General features: G+C 40.6%; 1 protein-coding gene across 7 annotated transcripts in view; it reads right to left on the bottom strand.

Annotated features, from left to right (window-relative positions):
- Positions 1-13,679, bottom strand: part of CSNK1G1 (casein kinase 1 gamma 1) — a 170,499-nt gene extending 156,820 nt beyond the window's left edge. For all 7 annotated transcript variants that reach the window (XR_008663732.1, XM_055319827.1, XM_055319826.1 and 4 more), the window contains exon 1: positions 13,552-13,679. The gene's annotated coding sequence lies outside the window, so the exon portion shown is untranslated. The remainder of the gene's footprint in view (positions 1-13,551) is intronic.
- Between the last annotated feature and the right edge of the window lie 1,069 nt (positions 13,680-14,748).

The raw sequence follows: 14,748 nt of genomic DNA, 5'->3' as shown, positions 1-14,748 counted from the left end.
TAAAAATAAGGTAAAAACAGAGAGGGAGGCAAACCATAAAAGACTCTATAGTTAAGAGAACACACTGAGGGTTGCTGAAGAGGAAGTAAGTAGATGAGGGGATGGGCTAAATGCATGATGGGCATTAAGGAAGGCATTTGTTGGGATGAGCAATGGGTGTTGTATGTAAGTGATGAATCACTAAATTCTACTCCTAAAGCCAATACCGCACAATATGTTAACTACCTTGAATTAAAATTTTAAAAAAACCCCCACACCCATTTTAAGATGAAGATACTTCTGACATTTTTCTAAGTCATAATATTTCTTTAGAGAGAGAAAAGTAGTATTATGAAAGCTTCTCAAGCATAATTTATTCATGGACTTATCTACTCTAAAATCTAAAAGACATTTTTAAAAGCTGGATGAGATGGCTCTTCTAACTTAGTCACCATGAGCAAAAGGTCAAATAAGACCCGAAAACTCAGGTTATCACAAATTACTTCAAATTTTATACCTAAAAAGCATAGTACAAAAATTTCCATCGGTTATTTCTCACAATCACTTTTACAAAAGTTTCAAGTGGTCTGACTTGTCCTATTGCCCAGTGTAAGCACTATTTATCCCTTCTGATAATGACTTCTCCTTGCTGTCACCTAGAATTAAAACTTTTCTGAGTCAGTCTTATTTCTTGGTCTCCAGATATTACTAGCTTTTTCTTCAAAAGAGGTTTTAGAGGTAAAGATACTTGAACTTGACATCTGTGTCTACTACTTATCGGCAGTGTGAACTTTGGAGGTAGCTTCCTTTCTTTGCCTCATTGCTCAATCTGTAAAATTGTAATAATGGCCACACCTCAGTGCTTGTTGTGAAAATAAAATGAGATAATGTATGCAAAGCATTTAGCATACTGCCCATTTTATAAACACTCAAACTGCCATCACTATTACTATTACATGTTTTCACTAATAATTCCTTAGAACAGACCCTCATGGCTCCGTGAGTATATCCACTTGATTATGTCTGTGCCTCAACTGGTGTACTTTATTCCTTTTAGTAGTCCAAAGGACTCTGCACATATTTACCTTCAGACATACAAATGCATGCTGTTACTTCCCAGCTTAAAAAACCTTCAATGGGAGTCTACTTATTGCCAGTATCAAATCTAACTTCCTCTGCCTTTCATTATCCTCTATTAACAGCTGTTTCTCAAAACTGTAGTGTACATCAGAATCATCTGGAGTGTTTGTTAAAACAGACTGGAGGACCCCACCCTTACAGTTTCCAATTCAGTAAATCTAGAGCAGGACTCAAAATTTGCATTTATAATAATTTCCAGGTGATGCTAATGCTCTGGTTAAGGAACCACACTGAGAAGTACTACTTTTACATATGACCCCATTCTGCCTCCTTAAGCTTTTTTCCCCTACTCTCTAATTGGCACAGACAGCTTTGATTGGATTACTTTTTTTAAAAAATTAAGATTTTTATTTATTTATTCATGAGAGACACAGAGAGAGAGAGGCAGAGTCATAGGCAGAGGGAGAAGCAGGTTCCCCATAGGGAGCCTGATGCAGGACTCAATCCCAGGATCCCAGGATCACGCCCTGAGCTGAATGAAGACAGGAAGACGCTCAACCACTGAACTACCCAGGGGTCTGGATTGGATTACTCTTTTCAAAGACTGTGCCAAATTCTCCCTCTCTGCTTAGCTTTGCTGCCCAAAAACACTTTCTTGCTTACTCAAATTATAACTATCTTTTAAGCCTGTAGTTTCCAGCACTGCCTGCACATTACAACCACCTGGAAAAGCCTTTTCACAAGCTACGGATGGATCCACTCCTGGAGATTCTGATTCAACTTATTCTGGAAAAGTCTCCCCAAGTGATTCTAAAGAGCTGCGAGAGCTGAGATCTACTACTTTACCTTCAATCTCCTTCCGGTCAGAATTATGAACTTAATGTTCTCCCCTCCAAATTCCTAGAGTATTCACAGATTATATCACCAAGTTTGCACTTAATTACTTATTGGATTGTATTACTCTCAATCTTCCATTTTAAGTCTTGTTTCTCCAACTTGGTAAAATAATCTTATCATCAATTTCTATATTCCTAAAGCACTAGTATGATGAATACAGTAGGAACTCTGTGGTTATTTCTTCATTGATTGCAGATTCAAATTAGAAGTCAGAACTTTAAAGTATTTCTAATTTATCTAAATCAGGAACTATGGTCCCTCTTTTTTTTTTTTTAAATACAGTTCTGCAACAAGCTTGTTATGGTAATCATTTAACTTCTCCCTTCCCCAATAACTAAATTGAAAAAAATGCCAATGTATCAAAATACTGTGGAGAATAAAAGGATTAATAGCATCATCATAAATGGCTTCACAGTTGCTTCCTTAGAGCAAACAGCCTTGTCTAAATCCATTAAAGACTGTTTCGAAAACAGTTAAAGAGAATCAAAGCACACAGATTTAAAGATGCCGAAGCTCTGAATAGTTCTATGATTTGTTTTTTCAACAGATGTGCATCCTTCAAGCCCCTGAATTCACCAGATGCATATTAAATTAATCCGTACTTTTAGTTTTACATAACACTCCACTTTAGTTTTATAAATACACCACCACATAAAGCAGAATTCCACTGTTGCTTTGACAATATTAACAGATTATCTCCACTGTGCAAAAAAAATACATTAAGATTCATTTTAATGCAGCTGAATATGTGCTTACTAAATATGGACTATAGTATCTTCATTATTTTTTAATTGGTCAATTTCTATTTAGAATGTGAAAAATGACAAGTATGCTCTTAACTAAAGACCCAGTGACACCTGGCAATTTAAGAAATACTGGACATTTCAGAAGTTAGGAATTCAACCAAAAACTTGAATTCTATATTGTAGTTTAATAGTCCACTTAAATTATCCAGAAAATGTACTTCTTGTAAGATCATAATTTCTTCATTAACTACAATGAATTAATTCTTGTATTATCAGAGAAACAGGACTGGACAGGAATCAGGAGATCTGGGTTCCAGGCTCACTCATTAGCTATACCATCTTGAAGCATCACGTAGCCTCTCTGCACTTCAGTAATCTCAGCTGTAAAATCAAAGGGCCTAACTAGATCATCTTTGTTTTCTTTTAGCTTTATGATCCCATAATCTATGAAACTCAAGAAACACGAGTATTAACCAGATGGATCCCATTAAAGACAAAGTGAGCTTACACAATGATTGATTTGGAGAGCATCTATCTCTGGAAAACCTAAGTGCTTTCACAGAAACAGATTGTTCCTTGTGTCTATCATTAAGTGAAAAGGTAAATAAAACCCACCAAACATGGAGTTATTGAACAGTTTTTGCATCATACCTTACATGACCAGAATATTTGGAGGTCAAAATATCAATTAAGGTTATGGGAGGTGTCCTAGAAGTCCAGGAAAGAACAGTTAATAAAGCCAACTGAAAATGGATTCAAACTAACAATTACTATTTAGGCCATATAAGAAATAGTGTCTCAGGACAGCATTTTATTTTTTAAAATTTTTAAAAGTTTTTCCTGTTTGGGTTTCTTCTTTTTAAGATTTTATTTATTTATTCATGAGAGACACAGAAAGAGGCAGAGACACAGGAAGGGAGAGAAGCAGGCTCCATGCAAGGAACCTGATGCAGGACTCGATCCCAGGAATCTGGGATCACGCCTTAAGTCAAAGGCAGACGCTCAACTGCTGAGCCAACCCAGGCGTCCCAAGACAGCATTTTATTATGTTTAGAACAGATATTCAGATTTGGAAATAATCATTCAACTATAGCAGTACCCAGGATTTTTCTAGTCAATCTTTGCCAGCTCAAGCTTCTGGATAGTCTTCAACAAGTGTAATAAGAAGTAGACATGAGGGGCACTTGGGTGGCTCGGTGGTTGAGCATCTGCCTTTGGCTCAGGTCTTGATCCAGGGGGCTGGGATTGAGTTCCACATCAGGCTCCCCAGAGGGAGCCTGCTTCTCGCTCTATGTCTCTGCCTCTCTCTGTGTCTCTCATGAATAAGAAATTAAAACCTTAAAAAAAAAAAAAAAAAAGCAAACACCAGAGAAGGCCACCAAAAAATCTACATAACTAATACCCTGCACAATAATAAAAGGCAAGTGGCAAAGGACTTTAGTGAGATAGTTCGGGATTCCTGGGTGGCTCAGGTTGAGTGTCTGCCTTCAGCTCAGGCGTGATGCTGGAGTCCCGGGATGGAGTTCTGAATCAGGCTCCTGCAGGGAGCCTGCCTGCTTCCGCCTTTCTCTCTCACGATAAATAAATAAATCTTTAAAACAAAACCCACAAAACTTTAGTGTTAGTTCAAAAATTCTGAAGTTAGATCTCCCATCAAGCCCCGTTACCACACGCAACTGTCATATGCCCAGTGCCATATTTAGCTCGCACTTCCTAATACTCAATTACATATCTCAAAGAATTAAGCATCTGTTGATTACCACCTAATGACCTAATATAATCTTTTTGAAAAGGAAATTCAGACTTTGAACAATGCTTCTAATTACATCTGAGAATGTTAGGAAAATCGCTTTTCAAAATCACCCCCCCCCAAATTATTTTATTCATTTTCATTTCTTAAAAACAAACAAAAACAACGCCCAGGGTTTGGGGTGAGAGGGAAGGCTGAACTGGCAGAGCACAGACGATTTCTAGAACAGTGAAAATACTCTGTATATTATAATGATGGATATTATACACTTTTACAAACCCATAGAATACACAAAATAAAGAATGAACCCTAAGCTACTATGAACTTTGGGTGATTATGACGTGTCAATAGGTTCATCAACTGTAACAAGTGTACCACTCTGGTGGAGATGATTAGGGAAATTATGTGTGTGTCATGCAGAAGGTTTATGGGAAATCGGTTTTCTTCCTTTCAATTTTGTTGTGAACCTAAAAGTGCCCTAAAAACATAAAATCTTTTAGGGGCACCTGAGTGGCTCAGTCAGTTAAAGCATCAGACTCCTGGCTTCAGCTCAGGTCATGATCTCAGGGTCGTGAGATTGAGCCCTGCATCAGGCTCCCCACTTAGCACAGAGTCTGCTTAAGAATCTCTCTCTCCAGGGGATGCATGGGTGGCTCAGTGGTTGAGCATCTTCCTTTGGCTCAGGGCATGATCCTGGAGTCCCGGGATCGAGTCCCACATCAGGCTCTGTCTGCATGGAGCCTGCTTCTCCCTCTGCCTATGTCTCTGACTCTCTCTCTGTCTCTCATGAATAAATAAGTAAATAAAATCTTTTAAAAAAATAAAGTTGAAAAAGAATCTCTCTCCAGGGGAATCCCTGGGTGGCTCAGTGGTTTAGCGCCCGCCTTCGGCCCAGGGCATGATCTTGGGAGTCCCGGGATCAAGTCCCGCATCAGGCTCCCTACATGGAGCCTGCTTCTCCCTCTGCCTGTGTCTCTGCCTCTCTCTCTCTGCGTCTCATGAATAAATAAGTAAAATCTTAAAAACAAAAAGAATCTCTCTCTCCCTCGCTCTCTCTGCCTATGGCCTAGTTCATTTACACACGCTCTCTCTCCCCACCCCTTCGCTTAAATAAATAAATCCTTTAAAAAAATTAGTCTTTTTATGGAGCACCAGGCTGGGTTCTATCAGTAGAGCATGGAACTCCTGATCTCGGGGTTGTAAGTTTGAGCCCCACACTGGGTATAGAGATTACTTAAAAAATATATTTTTAAAAAGTCTTTTTAAAAAATTCCACACATTAATACTTTGAGTAGAAAACATTTTTTACAAAACAACTGGACACCTTTGTGCAAAAATATGAAGGGACACAGTCCTTAAACCTTTCACAAAAATTAGCTAAAAATGGATCTTAGAACTCAGTGTAAAATCTCCAACTATAAAAATTCTTGAAGATCACATAGGACAAAATCTTTGGGACCTTGAGTTTGGCAGTGAGGTTTTTAGATGCAATACCAAAAGCATAGTCAATGAAAGAAAAACTTGGTAAGGCAGACTTCATTAGAATTTAAAACTTTTGGGGATCCCTGGGTGGCACAGCGGTTTAGCGCCTGCCTTTGGCCCAGGGCGCGATCTTGGAGACCCTGGATCGAATCCCACGTCGGGCTCCCGGTGCATGGAGCCTGCTTCTCCCTCTGCGCCTCTCTCTCTCTCTCTCTCTCTCTCTCTCTCTCTCTCTCTGTGTATGTGACTTTCATAAATAAATAAAAATTAAAAAAAAAGAATTTAAAACTTTTGTGCTATGAAAGACAGTTAAGAGAATAAAGAGACAAACCACAGATTGGAAAAAAAATTGCAAAAACCGTATCTGATAAAGGATGTGTATCCAAATTATACAAAGAACACTTAAAGCTCAGCAGTAAGAAAACCACCCAATTTAGTAATGGGCAGATGTGAACAGACATCTCACCAAAAAAGATTAATCAACGCAAATAAGCCTATGAAAAGGTGCTCAACATTTTTGTCATAAGGAAACTGCAAATTTTTTTTAATTTTTTTTTTTTTTATTTATGATAGTCACAGAGAGAGAGAGAGAGAGGCAGAGACACAGGCAGAGGGAGAAGCAGGCTCCATGCACCGGGAGCCTGATGTGGGATTCGATCCCGGTGCTCCAGGATTGCACCCTGGGCCAAAGGCAAGCGCCAAACCGCTGCGCCACCCAGGGATCCCCGGAAACTGCAAATTAAAACACCTATTAGAATGGCTAAAGTATGGGATGTCTGGGTGGCTCAGCGGTTGAGCGGCTGCCTTCGGCTCAGGGTGTAAGGCTCCCTGCAAGGAGCCTGCTTCTCCCTCTACCTGTGTCTCTGCCTCTCTCTGTGTGTCTCTCATGAATAAAAATAAAATATTAAAAAAAAAAAAAAAAAGAATGGCTAAAGTACAAAAAACTGACCATACCAAATTCTGGCAATGGATGTAGAACAACAGGAATACTCATTCATTGCTGATGGGAATCCAAAATGATATAACCACTTTGGAAGATGGTTTGGCAGTTTCCTATAAAATTAAACACGTCTTACCATACAATCCAAATAATCATGCTCCTAGCCATTTATCTAAGGGAGCTATCAAGTCACAAAAAGACATGGAGGAACCTTAGATACATATTGGTAAGTGAAAGAAACCAGTATAAAAGGGCTACATACTGTATGACTCCAACCGTATGAAATTTTGGAAAACGAAAAACCTACAGAGACGGCAAAAAGGTCAGTGGTTGTCAAGGATTCTGGGGGAAGGAGAGGACGGGTTAATAGGTCTTTAAAAAAACGTTTTTTAGGTGGGTAAAAACTATACTATATTAAACTGTAATGGTGGATACATGTTGTTATGCAGTTGTTAAAACCCACAGACCTGTGTACAACACACAGTAAGCCTTAAATGAAAATCATGAACTACAGTTAATAATGTATCAATATTGGTACATTAATTATAACTAATGTATCATACTAACACCAGATGTCAATAATAGGGAAAGTGGAGGGGTTGTAGTTTTGTGGATATGGAGAGATGGAATTCTATCTGCTCAATTATTCTGTAAATCTACAACTGTTAAAAAAAATTAAAGTCTTAATTAAAAGAAACAACTGGGTATCTGTGGATAGTAGATATTGCCACTTTAGGTTAGAGAAATTCCAGAACAGTGAAAGAAATTAACTTTAAATAAAATCAAACTTAAATCAATTTAAATTTAAAAAAAAAATTAACTTTAGGGGCAGCCCAGGTGGCTCAGCGGTTTAGCGCAGCTTTAGGCCGAGGGCGTGATCCTGGAGACCTGGGATCAAGTCCTGCATCAGCCTCCCTGTGTGGAGCCTGCTTCTCCCTCTGCCTGTGTCTCTGCCTCTCTTTCTGTGTTTCTCATGAATAAATAAATAAAATCTTTAAAAAAAAATTTAACTTTAATCCCCTTGCCTTTTTCCTGGCATTGGTCATATCCCTGCTCACTAGCACCTATGTGAGAGAGTGACCTCTAGGAAATGGAGAAAAAAATCCAGCTAGGAAGCCACTTGACCACAGCTATGGTTAGCAATTTAGCCTGAAGAACTAAAATGAGATCCAATGAATACCATGGACACTTCACACACACACACACACACACACACACACACACACACACACACACCTTAAAACATTTTCATATTACTCATTAATGCCAGCAGACAAAATGTATTTATAAACTTATCAGGAGGAACATAAATACATGGTACTTTCATTCAGAGGCCCATAAGCCTTCAACACCCCTTTTTCTGGGGTCAGAAAACATAACCTACAGAAATCGGTGTGGGCCCAATGCTATACTGTTCCTTGGAAAATTTACGTGTCATTTTGATGAAGAAACTGTAGCATTTTGACGGGCTTACCCAGCACTCAGGGGTGTTGTACCAACCGTCTTTGATGACAAAGGCAATGGCTGTTCACTTAGCTTCTCTGGCCAAGGCAAAATCCAAGAGAATATCCCTTTCCCCAGTATGTGTATGCCTCCATTGTGATGGGTGAGTGATTATTGAAGAACAATTCCCATCCCTGACACTGCAGCCCTTGCCATAACTACACTGCCCACTTGGAGCTTCTGGTGAGGAAAAGATTACAGCAGTATAGGAGCAGTCCATCAGTCTTCCTATAATACCAGAACATTTCTGCTGCAGACAAACTATGGCTCTCTTCTATCCAGATTGCTGTCTCTTCAGGCCATTGCTGAGAGACCACACTGCTACTTTACAGTTTCTCAAAGATGCCTGGTGTTTCTGGTCCACGCCAGGTACCAACTACTGTAACCTGAACAAGTAATGGTCTTTTTTCCAGCTCAGTAAACCAAAACACCTATCCTCAGGATTTATTAAGATCCAAACTGAAAAATGGCAAGAATATGGCCTATGAACCATTTAGATGAAAATAATAGCAACTGGCATATGGTAAGCCAAAACTCCCTATTGAAAGATTAAATTTAAGTGGACTTATCACTAAATTAAAAAAAAAAAATCCTCAGAAGCTTCTCTTTTAGTTGTAACATGAAGGAGGAAAAAAAATCCATTTTTTAAGTAACTTCTAGCAACAAGTGTTACTGAAAAAATGGCTAAGTGAACGATGACAAGCATGAAGCTACCTAATGTTCAAATTGTTTAAAATAGCTTAACAATTACTTTTAACCATTGTCTGTGATCTTTTTGTGTAACTCAATATAAAAATGTAAGTCCTTGGGGCAGCCTGGGTAACTCAGCAGTTTAGGGCGTGATGCTGGAGACCTGGGATCGAGACCCACATCGGGCTCCCTGCATGGAGCCTGCTTCTCCCTCTGCCTGTGTCTCTGCCTCTCTCTCTGTGTCTCGAATGAATGAATGAATGAATGAATGAATGAATAAATAAATAAATCTTTAAAAAAAATGCAAGTCCTTTTGGTTACATGTTCACTGATATAGCTGAAATTACATAACCTAAATCTACCAAGGATTTTTATTTTTGAAAAATAATCTCATGAATTCAAAGCCATAAAACATGAAAAGGGGTGAGGGAATAAGGAATCTGAAACAGATGGCATCTGATTTTTTTTTTCCTGAGTCCATCTTGAACACAATCCCAATAATGTCAAAATCCAATTTAGCTCTCCAAATAAGTAATCCACAAACCTTAAAATGGTAATTCTGAAGTAATTTCATTTCTCCCCCTCCTAGCTTCTCAAGGTTTCTATATTAGGCAGAAATAAGTAGAAGTTAGATGTTAAAAAGAGAAAAACTACCATGCCACAAATTCTAAGCTCTTTCATGAAAGTCTACTTCCACTTATCTAAAACCTTGAAGCAGTTTCTACCAAGATTGTTGATATTAAAACCTATCTGTGATATCAGCATTTTTTTCTTTAAACAGTGATTATTCATTCTTTTTAAAGATTTTATTTATTTATTTGAGAGACAGAGTATGAACATGAGCAGGGGGGAGGAGGCAAAAGGAGGTGGAGAAGCAGACTTCCGGCTGAGCAGGGAGCCCGAGGAGGGGTAGGCTTGTTCCCAGAACTTCGAGATCATGACCTGAGCCAAAGGCAGGGACTTAACCGCTTAACCTACTGAGCCACCCAGGCACCCCTGATTATTTATCCTTAATAGAGACCAAATCGTATCTTCAGAAAGTAATATATCCTAAAAAAAAAAAAAAAAAAAAAAAAAAAAGGAATAAGCTCTGGAAGAATATTCATTTGGTTTGAGTAAAGCACTGCTTGGCATTTTTAAAACATTTCCACGATAACTCTTTCACTACCAATTTGACAGCACCAGTCAAATCAACTGTACTTTGTTCCTCATATGCTTCTAGTATATGGTATGTAAGCCTTCCCAATCTTTGCTAAAACTCTTTGAGATCATCCAAGAGATGTAATATTAAAGAAAGGTTTAGTCATTTTTAGATTTCCTGACAAGCAAATTCCATAACTAACAACTGCAAAGATCCTTGGAATGGCCACATACTTTGAGTGGAAAAGGTCACTGAGAAAAGTGTCCTCTCAAACAGCCTCTAATGTTGCCTGCTATTTAGGTAGATCTTTTTCCTCTAACAGCTAGTATCCTATCTTATATCCCAAAGTAAATTTAATTTAGTAATAAGTCAAAGTTCCATCAGAATATTGGGGGGGAGGGGGGAATGGGAGCTTCTGATGGCTTTCCCAAAGCAAGATAATATAGCCTCAATTTTAAGATTCAAAAGATGATGAAAAATGATGATCCTAAAGACTTTATATACTCAGAAAAGCCATTTAGAAAGTCGAATAATCCACAAAAAATTTACAACTGTAGCAAATAAGTTCAACTCTTTAAAAAATATAGTATACTTTATATATCCGTTTATCAATTTGACCAACATTTATTTCATCCCTGTAAAGAAGCTGCAGTGGATAGAAATTAACAGTATCTCTGCCTCAAAGAGTATGCAATATAGTTGGAGAGTTCTATTTTTGGAAAAAAAAAGTTCAACTCTATGTAAAAGATAGACATAGGGAAGAAATGTATTTGAAAATTTCTCTCAAAACACGCAAAACCTATAAACCTCTTTAAAAAGTGATACAAACTTTATACCTACTTTCCACAAAATCTTATTAAAGAAAGTTACTGAACTTACATTTTTAAAGTATAGAGTGCATTTAAAAATTAAAAATTACTAACTACAGGGCACCTGGGTGGCTCAGTGGTTGAGTGTCTGCCTTTGGCTCAGGTAGTGATCCCCTGGGTCCTGGGATTGAGTCCCACATTGGGCTCCCCACAGGGGGTCTGCTTCTCTCTCTGCCTATGTCTCTACCCCTCTCTGTGTCTCTCATGAATAAATAAATACAATCTTAAAAAAAAATTACTAACTACAAGTTACATTAAAAAGCAAACTATATTAGTTAATAATGTGACATCATGTTACATCTACTGTATCTTTTAAATCTATAAAATGAAGAAAAAAATGAAGACTTACTATTCTAAGATTTAGGTCTATACTTTCATCATGAATAATTTAAAAGCAGAAATTCATTCCATTTTCATTTATTTTTACAGAATATTATACATAAGAATTCTGTACATATTGCTAATAGTTTTAAGTCTAATTAAGAGAAGTCATGCTACTGATGTTGATGTTAATCTTAAAATTACTTTCTATTTTATGCCCCAATTTTAATTATCTTCAGAGCCATGTGAAGTTAATTATACCTTATATGTTATACGTATAGAAGTGATGAATTACCACACTGCACACCTGAAACTAATATAACACTATGTTAACTGGAATTGAAAACGTAAAATTTATATACATTATTCTTTAAGTGTTTTTTATTTTTTTTTAAATCAATCTACACCACACACACTACAAATCCAAGAAAAACCTTTGAAACAATAATGGTCGCTTCAATATATTTGAAATTCATATATTTTTTTTTAGAGTTTAAAGAACCTAATAACTGAATTTCGTGATTATTTATGATAAATTTCTACAAGCCACTGAAAGTCCTGTTGTATACATATGGTTTTGCAATATTATCCAGTTCCCTTTCCATCTCAAACCTCATTCCACAAAACCGGGCTATCTCGACTGTCTGAGATTAATGATAACAATCACTCTTTCAATTAAAAGGTGCTTTCATTTAAAGTGGACTGTTATTTTTCTTTTTTTAAAGCAGGCTCCAACTGCGCGTGAAGACCAACTCCGGGCTTAAACTCAGGATCCTGAGATGAAAACCTGACCTGAGATCAAGAGTCTCAGGATTAAACCCACTGAGCCACCCAGGCGCCCCTAAAGTGGACTGTTACTTAAATGCAACGCACACACCCACACATACACCCTTACAATACTGGTAAAAATTTTAACTCCTCTTACTTATGAAGTAACGAAAAGCTCTGGTAGATCCCACGACTTGGCCAAGGTCAACAACTAGCCGGTGGGTGGCACAGCCTGGGTTCAATCCCAGATTTACCTACCTCAAAGCCAATACTTCACTTGACCACTGTTATCTCCTTAAAAGATTAAGAGGCTCAAAAGCAGAGGACCTTGTCTCTCTGAACGCTCACGTATCTATTCTGAGACATCTATCACCACACACAGATACAACTCGGTCGCTGATTGACATATAAATGAAGAGGATCTTTCTGCTTCATTTAAACTAGGACAGGCTTACTGACAGGTAGGAAAGAGACTGGAAAAGCAGGCTTGCCTCAACATGTCTCAGACCTCTAGATCTATAGGGTTCCCCTCAGTCTATTTTTTTTTTAATAAACATGCATATCTACCAAACAAGGGCTATATACCCGACGACGACTAGCCTGTAGTTTGGTGCTTTTCCGTATTGCACTTTTCTACGATAATTTATACCAGATTTAATATCGAACTGGGAGGCCTCGTTGAATATGCCATTCTGGCACTTTCCAAACACCTGAAGTATCATTTAAGGGCAGCGAGCCTAGTTCCACCTTTTTTTTTTTTTTTTTTAACGCTGTGATGCTTGCCCACTTTGGGGGGGGGGAGGGTACGGCTCCGGTAGGACTCCAGGGCGAGAGAGCAGTAAAGGAAGAAGTGGGGGAAGCACACGGAAGTTGGGCGGAGGGAGGTCCCCTTACCCCCTCTTCTGCCCTAGCTCCGCCAAGGGCGGCTCCCCGCGGTGCCCGGCCGACTCACAACCCCCACAACCCGGGGAGCCGCGCTCCGTCTCACGACGGAAGGCAGGGGCAGCCAAGGATTGCCCCGACCGCCCGGACCATGTCCATGCTCCCCTTGGGGCCCGGGAGGATGCTCCCCCTTTCAGAGCGAGCCCTCCAGGTGGCGAACTCCCCGTCCAGTCCGGCCGAAGTCTTCTGCATCCGAGGGGGCGCCTCCTCCGCGACCTCGAGCTGACCACCCGAAACTCTCAGCCAGCGGCGTCCCCCAAACCCTCCATCCCACCCCCGCCACCCGCCACGGACGCGCAAACCGGCCAGCGCCCCACCCAGGATCTCCGCGGCCCCCTCCCCAACCTGGGGAAGGGCCCCCCCCACACTCCCTACGGACACACACACACACACACACCCTCAGGCGCCAGCTTCCCGGACCCCGTCGAAGCCAGAGTAAGTACCTGGTCCGGCAGGGCTCCGAGGCTCAGACGGGGCGGGCGCGGTCCCCTCCCGGAGGCGCGGAGCGCTTCTCTACCCACCCGCGGCGGCGGCTTCTCTCTTTCCCAGGAGCGGGAGGGAGGAGAGGTGCGGGGGGGGGGGGGGAGCGAGGAGCCAAGGGGCAGGAGGAGCCGAGCCGGAACCACTAGTGCTGGCCCCACCCTCGGCCCGGCGCAGAGCACCCTGGCGCTCCCGATAGGACAAACTTAAACCAGGCAGCGAGAAATGGACACCACCACTTCCGGGTCATCCCCGCTGCTGCCACTCCCTAGCAACCGCGTGGGGTTGCTAAGCGGAAGTGCCTTCAAAGACAACCACCCCCGTTTCTTCGGGGACTACCAGGGGTACCTGGGAGCGCGTGCTCCTCTTTGGCAAACACCCTCTCACCTCTTCCCCGTGGTCGTAGAAGGGTCACCCTCCTCGCTCCCGGAGGCACTGAGCCCAGCTGGCTTTTCCCTTCAGCTGTGTTCCCCCCTCCAGCCACTCCCGTCCCCGCCACTATAATACACCTGCTCCCTGCCCCCCTGAGTCCCAGGCCCACCCACTGGCTCCTCCTAAGGCTCCCTCTGGTCCCTCGTGGGAGTTATTTTCTGGCGATTTAGCATCTCCCTCTTGTGGACGTTTCAACTGGGTTCAAAAAAAAAAAAAATCTTCCATGTTACGAAAGCGTTTTCGTGCACTTCGTTCTCCTGCGACAGCCTCTGCAGCCGAACGGTGAGGAAAGTTTCATCTTCACCTATCTTCTCTCTTGTGGGGATTGCACGTTTGCGTACGATCTGGGAAGAACCTAGCTCAAATCGAAAGGAAAAACAAGGACTGGCTGTAAATCGAGTAGAGTGATTGTGACCCTTAAAAGAAAAAAAAAAAAAGGCCAAATGAAGCCGGTAATCAGGCTGCGGAAAGACGACGTTTAATCCTCCTCCACTCAGAATAAACTTTCATAGTACGCTGTGGACAAGAAAAATGGGAGACCTCATTGATTCTTCTGTCGGGGTAATCCAGGTTTTGGAAGTATTGGGAAAACTACTGGCTGTGGTAAAACCCAATATAACTAATTAATCCTCTCTTTAAAAAAAAATAAGGTTGATTTATTCATTAGAGACACAGAGAGAGGCAGAGACAGAGGCAGAGGGAGAAGCAGGCTCCATGCCGGGACCCCC

This window comes from Nyctereutes procyonoides, unplaced genomic scaffold (assembly GCF_905146905.1).
Source record: "Nyctereutes procyonoides isolate TBG_1078 unplaced genomic scaffold, NYPRO_anot_genome, whole genome shotgun sequence".
Lineage (NCBI taxonomy): Eukaryota > Metazoa > Chordata > Mammalia > Carnivora > Canidae > Nyctereutes > Nyctereutes procyonoides.
The sequence above is the reverse complement of the archived record's forward strand: the minus strand, read 5'-3'. Positions and strand labels throughout refer to the sequence as shown.